This window comes from Lithobates pipiens, unplaced genomic scaffold, assembly GCF_037356315.1.
Source record: "Lithobates pipiens isolate NorthernLeopardFrog02 unplaced genomic scaffold, aLitPip1_a1.2 Scaffold_24, whole genome shotgun sequence".
In the NCBI taxonomy this organism is placed as follows: Eukaryota; Metazoa; Chordata; class Amphibia; order Anura; family Ranidae; genus Lithobates; species Lithobates pipiens.
In genome coordinates, this window is record NW_027507786.1 from 9,452,007 (window position 1) to 9,459,179 (window position 7,173).

The following is a 7,173-nucleotide window of genomic DNA, read 5'->3' on the forward strand; positions in this document are numbered from 1 at the left end:
GGGGGGGGGCGGGAGACCTCTCCCCTTCTTCAGGGCAAACATATATAAGATAATAAGGAAGACGATTTTACTATTTTCCACCTTCCACAATATTTTATTGATTCATGCCTTTTATGATTAATAACATAGTAATAATTAAATGTTTTTTGATTAAGAAGAGCCAATGCGCAAAAAAAAAAAAAGAATCCCCCCTTCTTCAGGGCAAAACGTATAAAAGATGATAACGAAGACAATTTTACTATTTTTCACCTTCCACAATATTTTATTGATCCATGCCTTTTCTGATTAATAATACAGTAATAATTTAAAAAAAATTGATTAAGAAAAGCCAATGCATTTTTGGGGCCAAAAAAAAAAAAAAAAGGCCTCCCCTTCTTCAGGGCAAACATATATATAAGATGATAAAGAAGACAATTTTACTATTTTCCACCTTCCACAATGTTTTATCGATTCATGCCTTTTATGATTAATAGTATAGTAATAAGAATAGTAATTATAAAAGGCATGAATCAAAAAAATAATAATATTGCGAAAGGTGAAAAGTAGTCAATAAAAATTGTACAGTTGTATCAACTACTTTCCATCACATTTTTTTTGGGGGGGGGAATGAGGCCTCTCCATTCTTCAGGGCTAACATATAAAAGATAATAGGGAAAACAGAAAAAAATAATAATAATAATAACAGTATATTTTTTTCTCTGTCTTCTCTCTTATCTTTTATATGTTGACCTTTAAGAATGGGGAGGCCTTTTTTCCCCCCCTAAAGATGTTGGTGGAAGGTGCAAAGCAGTTGATAAAATTGCACAGTTCCACCTTCCACAGCACTTTATTATTTTATGCATTTCTTGATGAATAATTTAGTAATAATAATCATAAAAGGCAAGAATCAATAACATATTGCGAAAGGTGAAAAAATAGTCAATAAAATTGTACAGTTTATTAAGTAATTTCCACTTTCCACAATATTTTATTGATCCGTGCCTTTAATGATTAATAATATAGTAATAATAATAGTTATAATAAAAGGCAAGAATCAATAAAATATTGTAAAAGATGGAAAATAGTCAAAAAAAAACTGCTCAATTAATGAACTACTTTTCACCTTCCACAATATTTTATTGATTCATGCCTTTTAATGATTAATAATATAATAATAGTTATAGTAATCATAAAGGATGGGAATAGTCATCATAAAGGACGGACTTAAAATATTGTAAAAGATGGATAATATTCAACAAAACTGTACAAATTATGAATTACTTTTCACCTTCCACAATATTTTATTGATTCATGCCTTTAGTGATTAATAATATAATAATAAGTATAATAAAAATAAAAGGCAGTAATCAATATAATTTTGTAAAAGGTGTAAAATAGTCAAAAAACGTGTGCAATTTATTAATTACGTTTACGCTTCCACCAACACATTTCAGGGGGGAAAACGGATACAGAAAAAAAGTATACAGAAAAAAATAATAATATAGTAATAAAAGTCGTTTTTGTTTTTTCTGTATCCTCTATTATTTTTCAAATGTGAGCCCTGAAGAATGGGACACTTTTTTTTTTTTTTTTTTTTATGTGAGCCCTGAAGAATAGGGACACCTTTTTCCCCTAAAACATAATGATTATTCTTAATCAAAAAATATTTTTTTAATAATTGTCGAGCTGTGTGACCATTCCTACTGGGAGCTCTTATTACTATACTCAAAAACACATTATTTGTTGTGTGGCAGCCAAAGACTTATAACAGGTCTCTATATATCAGACCTCCACTCTAGGTTGGCCTCCTTTAAAGGAGAACCACCTTTCTGTACAGATAAAATCTCAACTTTCATTCCAGTGCTACCTTACATCCACTAGATATCAGACTCAGGGCTATTTCCAACCTTCATTTCATAAACAGAAGGGACTTTATCTAACAAGAATAGTACATTCTAATTTAATACACAAATTTCAGGTAAAGAAAATGCATGTGCCTATTACTTTAAATTAATTAAATTAAATATTATTTTAAGATGGAAAAATAGACACAAGAAATGGTTCTACACACAATCGTAAAGAGGAAAAAACAATCCCAATTTTACAAAGTTTTTTTTTTTTTTTAATTTGTGATGACTGCTTTTTCAAAATGTGACTTTTTATTTTATTTTATGTTCTACACTCAATTTGAAAAAGGAAAAACAATCCCAGTTTTACAAAGTTTTTTTTTTTTTTTTAATTTGTGATGAGGAAGTGATGGGGAAATGTGACACAGAAAAAAAAAATCCAGGGTTTTTAACCTTTTTCTACTCCATCCAAAATGCAAAAAAATATTTGGGCATTAGATGTACTTTAATTATAAAATGATGCTTAAGGCTGAACTCCAGATTTCACAAAAATATTCTTCCTTGAAACTTGGTGAGTTTTGTGCAATTTCTACCTGTGCAGGAATCCAGTGTGAGATTTCCTGTATTAAAGACCGCTCCCTGCTGCTCTCTCTCCTTGTACAGGGTGACTGGTCTTGTCTCCGCCCCCTCCTGCAGTTTCCTGCAGGCAGCCTGTTGTGGGTGGAGCCTGCTGGGCCCCTTCCACATCTCTGCTTTCTCTCTCCTTGTGCGGGGTGACTGGTCTGGTCTCCGCCCCCTCCAGCAGTCTTTTTTGCAGGCAGCTTGTTGTAGGTGGAGCCTCCCACATCTCTGCTCTTTTTCCTTGTGCAGGATGGCTGGTCTGGTCTCCGCCCCCTCCTGCAGTTTTCTGCAGGAAGCCTGTAGTGGGTGGAGCCTCCTGGGCCCCATCCCACATCTCTGCTCTTTCTCCTTGTGCAGGGTGACTGGTCTTGCCTCCGCCCCCTCCGGCAGTTTTTTCGCAGGCAGCCTGTAGTTGGTGGCGCCTGCTGGGCCCCTCCCACAACTCTGCTCTCTCTCCTTGTGCAGGGTGACTGGTGTTGTCTCCGCCCCTTCCCGTTGCTCTCTTTAGTGGGTGGAGCTTGCTGCTCTCTGCACAGGATATGCACAGCACAGTAACGATGTCGCCGCTACTTTAACAAGATAATGTCTGGATTTACAAAGGCATTTAGCTCACACAAAGTGGATTTATATCCTTTGTGGCCATTATAGAAAAAAATATATATTTCAATTAAATATTTTTTGCGTCTGAGTCCAGCTTTTTATTTTATTTTATTTTTTGGAGTCCAGCTTTTTTTTATTTTATTTTTTTATTAATTTTTTTTGGAGTTCAGCTTTAATCTAGCATTCCGGGTCCAATCTAAATATTTTCAGCCCCTTTCGTTTCCATCTAGGAATTTTCTGCCGGATTGCAGACAGTTCTTTGCCGCTTGACAAATGAAAACCTGCAGCTGGTTCCCGCTAATAATATAATAGTTTTTTTTTTTTTGCAAAACTCTGCTAATGAATAATGAGTGCAAGCTTATAATTACCCGCTGGGAGAATTAAGACGGAGAAATGTATATATGAAAAAAAATCACGCTGCGCGCCATTAATCTGCCTCCGATACACAAAAACACATACCGCCCCATCACAGGCTCTCAAATTATGATCCATAACAACGTTATTAACCCCCGCAGGGTCTGTCAGATGGGTTAATTACCAGTCATGTTCCCGTGTGAAAAGGTGCTATGTTTATCCACGTTTCACACGCCACGAATGTACTACACAGGTCGTTCCGGTAATAATATAGAAGTATCATGCCTATTGTGATAATTGCCGCATAACCTTGAAAATTAGCTGCTTTCCATCAACCGCCAATGCTTTTTTTTTTTTTTTTTTTATTTCCTGCATTCTTTTATGAGTTTAATTATTTTTTTTTCTTTTTAATTGTGACACTTAAGGCTGAAAATATTTTTAGACGCTTTTATTAACCACATGTATTTATTTATTTTTTTAATAGTCTTAATTGCATGTAAAGAGCCACAAATAAGAAGACATTTGACAAAATTATTTTTTTCCCTGTCTCGTATATATATTGTCAGAATTATTCACTTAAGTGGTAATTTTTAAATTACTTGCAGCATACTTTAAAATTTTAAACCATTTTTATTTTTATTTTATTCCGTATATATTCCGTTTTTATAAAGCTAAATTGTATTTTATGAGCTAAAGATGTATTAATAACAGGTTTAAAGGGAGACACAACTGTAAAGAAAAATATATATTTAATTTTTTTTTTTTTTTATCTTGGCCATAGGCAAGCCAATGTTTCGGAAGCAATGCCACGCACTCATGCATTAAACAAAGTTGCAGCTGGCAACGACAGTCAGGTGACCATGCACATTATATTCCAACCCAGCGTTTCTCAACCTTTAAAACATGGAAGGGAACCCTTGAAATAACTTTCTGTTCTCAGGGAACCCCCGCTAAAATGTACTATATCTACAACTCATGATAGATACTGTCATGGTCAGTGGGAAGAATTCTCCTTACGCTTGTGGTTATTGGGAAGAATTACCCCCTTACAGATATCCAAAAAAGATCATTGGTGTCAGTAGGAACTTATCTGAGAGGCAGAAATTGCTCATTGCTCAAGGAACCCCTAGGAACCTCTGGAGGAACCCTAGGGTTCTATGGATCCCTGGTTGAGAAACCATGGTCTGGACCAAACTTTCTCAGCCCTTTTACCCCAGAGGAACCCACTGGTGGTCAGCGGGAAGAATGGCCTTTACATTGATGGTCAGAAGGCCACCCTTCCCAAGAGTTAAAAAGATCAATGGTGTCATGCTACTGGCTCTGCCAAGTGGTTTTGGACTAAGGGGTCATCAGATGAGAGGTCAGTCAGCCACGGCTCAAGGAAACCCTAGAAACTTCTGGAGGAACCCTACGGTTCTATGGATCCCTGGTTGAGAAACCATGGTCTGGACCAAACTTTCTCAGCCCTTTTACCCCAGAGGAACCCACTGGTGGTCAGCGGGAAGAATGGCCTTTACATTGATGGTCAGAAGGCCACCCTTCCCAAGAGTTAAAAAGATCAATGGTGTCATGCTACTGGCTCTGCCAAGTGGTTTTGGACTAAGGCGTCATCAGATGAGAGGTCAGTCAGCCACGGCTCAAGGAAACCCTAGAAACTTCTGGAGGAACCCTACGGTTCTATGGAACCCTGGTTGAGAAACCCTGCTGAAAATTGTTCTCTGGCTCAGCAGCTGTGCATAAAAACAGCGGTGTCCTCACATGGCAAGGAAGATCATGCTGTTTTGTTGGACGTCTGTGAAGGTTCTCATTTATCCAGGTCATGTTTATCTAGTAGTAATACTTAGTCCCAGTCAAGCGGTGCTTTAATGTTGAAGATGTTTCAAAGCTTCTCCAAGCCATTTCTTCAGTTCTAATAAGATTCAGAAAGCTACCGCAGCCCTTATATCCACACAGGTAACATTGACACATTCGTCCAGGGTTTCTCAACTAGGGTTCCCCCAGAGGTTGCTCGGGGGTTCCTTGAGCAATTTTTGCCTCTCGGATAAGTTCCTACTGACACCATTGATCTTTTGATGGACACCATTGATCTTTTTAGGTATCTGTAAGGGGGTAATTCTGATAACCACAAGTGTAAGGAGCCTGACCTTCACAGTAATCTATTATGAGTTGTAGATATAGTCATTTTATCAGGGGTTCTTTCAAACTGGAAAGTTATGTCAAGGGTTCCTCTGTGTTGAAAAGGTTGAGAAAGCCTGATTTAATCCAATAATAATGGAACTTGTCAAGGTAGATGTTGATTGTCCAAGAACAGGTTGGAGGTGGAGCCACCCTGTTTTAGTTACATAACTCCAGCCTTGGTGGCAGTCTGTTTATGTGTTATGTGTTAGAGTCACGTGGCTTTGTAGATCTCCTCACACCAAGGTTGGGATTATCTAACTATGCCTCAGAGTTGGTGGTCAGGAGTAATAAAAAAATACAAATCTGTGGTAAGTGAGAAGAGAAAAAATGCTCCATCCTTGTTGATCGTGGAAAAGATCTCCTGACACCAAGGTTGGGAACATTTAACTAAGCCCCAGGGTTGATGGTCAGGAATAGTAAAAAAATAATAATCTAGCATCTGTGGTGAGAAGACGAGTAATGCTGCATCCCGACTAACCTATGTAACTATGTGGTGAAGGATTTGGTTTCTAGGATAAGGTGTATATGGGATTGTATTTTATTTTATGTTATTTTTTGGGTTGAACTAGATGGACTTGTCCTTTTTCAACCTGACTATGTAACTTTGTAACTATGCATCCTTGATGATAGTGGCACAAACAGTGCTGGTGTGGGTGGGAGGAGTAGGACCCTATCAATGGTATCATGCTACTGGCTCTGCCAAGTGGTTTTGGACTAAGGCGTCATCAGATGAGAGGTCAGTCAGCCACGGCTCAAGGAAACCCTAGAAACTTCTGGAGGAACCCTGGTTGAGAAACCCTGGGTGCGATAGTGCCCATCAATGGTGCCAATAAGAGGAATAGTGCCCCATCGTTGTTTTTATTGAGAGGTATAGGTCTCCATTGTTGATGTCAAAGGGAGGAATAGTTCCCCATTACTGGTGTCATTGGGAAGAATTTAACCCAATCAGTGGTATCAGTGGGAGAAATAGTGCCCATCAATGGTGTCAGTAGGAGGAATAGTGCCCCATCATTGGTGTTATTGGGAGGAATAGTAATACTTCATATTCCCATCGCACACGTTCCTGGTATAAGCTCTCAAGGTTTGGGTTCTGCAGCAACAACCAGCGGGATACTGGTTCAAGTCACAACGTAGATATTTGCCAGCACACCAAGGATCGGCACAAAGTGGCATCCAAACGTGTTGGTTTATTGCATGATCACAACACAAGAAAGGTGCAACGCTTTGGAGTCACGTAGGACCCCTTCGTCACATGCCTGATGAAGGGGTCCTGCGTGACCCCGAAACGTTGCACCTTTCTTGTGTTGTGATCATGCAATAAACTACCCATTTGGACGCCACTTTGTGCCGATCCTTGGTATGCTGGCAAATATCTACATTGGGAGGAATAGGACCCAGTCAGTGATCTTAGTGGGAGAGGAATAGTGCCCAATCGTTGTTATTGGGAGGAATAGGTCCCCATCGTTGATGTCAAACGGAAGGAATGGTGCCCCGTTGCTAGTATCATTGGAAGGAATAGGGCCTCATTGTTGGTGTCAGTGGGAAAAATGGTGCCCCATTGTTGGTGTCAACTAGGGTGTTTTCACAACTTGCA